Source organism: Limanda limanda, chromosome 10, assembly GCF_963576545.1.
Source record: "Limanda limanda chromosome 10, fLimLim1.1, whole genome shotgun sequence".
Lineage (NCBI taxonomy): Eukaryota > Metazoa > Chordata > Actinopteri > Pleuronectiformes > Pleuronectidae > Limanda > Limanda limanda.
The window spans coordinates 17,335,057-17,337,403 of record NC_083645.1 but is presented as its reverse complement, the minus strand read 5'-3'; positions in this window follow the sequence as shown (position 1 = coordinate 17,337,403).

The following is a 2,347-nucleotide window of genomic DNA, read 5'->3' as shown; positions in this document are numbered from 1 at the left end:
CCGGTGTCACCGGGTGCGGGGTTAAAGAGATGGCGGGGCGGCGAGTACAGGTGCCCCCACCCCCACCCCCCCCACTGGTTGTGTAACAGAGGAGGTGATTCAAAGGCTCCCGCTGCTTACACAACAGACATTTACCACCTCTCTGCTGCCTGTCACTGTATTACACCGGCTTCTGTGCAGCACGGTGAAGACATGTGGAGTTTCTGGAAGATTTTCTTTGTACTTCTGCTTGGCTTTGTTGCAGGTTTGCTGTCCTCCAGGCCATGTGCAGTGGTAAAAACATTCCCCTGAGAGAAATGTTTACGCTTGAAAAGTATTCAAAAGGGAGGAAAAACACTGCCACTCCCTGTGGCTCTTTACCTGTTCAAGTGACATCTGACACAAGGTACTGTAGCTGCAAATGAAAAAGATTGACATCAGTCCCCGAGGAAGTTAATACGGCCGTAAAGTGTCCATCTGTGCGTCTGCTGGGTTTCAAAGAATTCCAAACATGCGAGCGCACACGCACAGATGCTCACGCAGGCAGCTGCGGAACACTTGCCCTGAATACAGTCAACACATGAAAGACAAACAGGTTGATGGATGGGCCGGCTGAAGACGATGTCGGATACTAAACAAAGGAGGACGAAGTCAGAGCCGCTCATCAATACAAGCACGTTTCTGCACTTCAAGCCTTCTCCCTGATTTCAAGGCAAGGGGAAGACGTCATGTGAGCTCGGCCAAGAGACCGAGGGTCACACGCCGTCTGCTTTGTTATCTCCTTTCACCTCAGCTCCCCCGGCTCTAACGGCTCCTTCTCTCAGAAAATACCTTGAAACTCTCTTCTTTACAAAGTTGGTTTAATGCAGAGATAATGCTGCGATGAAGAACACAAACTAACTTCAAGTGGAGGGAGGCCGAACATTGCCCTCCTGACTGCAGAGCTCAAGCCATGACTGTAGCTTGTGTACTCGTCTCGTTGATGCCGGACGCCCAGAGTCGGGCTTGGCTGCGCTTAAACCTTTCAGCGTGATTGGCAGTGTCCTTGATGGAATGTGGGAACCTTATTTGGCAGCTTGTTTTGCTAGCATACCGTGCAGCCTCCTCAGTGGTAACAGCAGCGGCGGTATCCAGGTTGGATGCTCGGGGCACGTCGAGTTAGCCTGACGTTGTCATACTCATAATTCTAGTCAGAATATGAGTCTGAGACCGCGCCATTGGGCTGTGATTATGGGGCGTGTTTCAACCGAACCAGGAAAAAAAATGCTTCTTCGCTCAATTGGATAGACCTACAAACAATCAGAGCAACGTAGTATGCGACCAACGGGGCCAGCTGATAAATTAAACTTTTTTCCGAATCCCGTAGGAAGGACGGCAAAAACATCTTTTCGATCTACAAATGCATCGATCGTGTTTCTCTGTTCCTCTTTGACTCAATGGCAGCATCTACAAATCTCAGCCCTACAGCGGCAGGCATGTTTGTGGAAAACAAAGTCAACCCAAGCGCTCTTTGATGACGTAGTTGATTACCTAACTGTTGATCATCTGTCCATCATCGTATAAAGCCCGCCCTTCTGTTCGGAGATAATTTCTCCCCAACGGAGCGACTCCAGACCGAACTTCCCGACCGAAAATGTTGTGGGCGGGGCTAAGTTCGTCTGGCACCCAGGCTAACGTCGAGTAGCACTGAAGCAGAAGCTGAACTTGCCTCACTTGAAAAGGGGTGATTGACAGAATAATAAGTAAAACGATGATCTAATTTGTTGATGATCTGGTTGCTTTGGCTCGCAGAGTGTCCAGAGTAACCGACTCGCATATTTGCATTGTGACAGACATTACAGCCCCTGAAAATGTTCTGGATAATTCCCGAGGTTCACTGCATGTCAATGGCAAGTGGCATAAATCTTCTCTTTACACACTGGAGCAGGCAGATGTGCACCCGTTCACACACTCGCCTTGAGGACTGCTGAGGGACACGACGAGCCAAGTGAGATAAGAAGTGGTAAATGATAAAGCAACTGAGACTGTCTCATAAAATGAAGACGTGAAAGCAGCAACCGGCCTCAGGGGCAGCAGCGGGTACCTCTGCTCTCAGATGTTGCTCGGGTCAATAGGGATCGATATTTAGAGACAAATGCCTTCTTCCTACCACACACACACACACACACACTCACACACACACGCACAGAGACACACACACACACAGACACACACAGACACACACGGGCTGAAAACCTCCATGAAACCCAGCTAACTCATTTATCTCTTTTCTCCAAATGTCTTGTCTCGGCTGTCATCACATTACAGTTCCCAAGTCGCCTTTCTTTGTTTCATATGCACGTTCAGTTGCAGCCCAACAAACACAGAC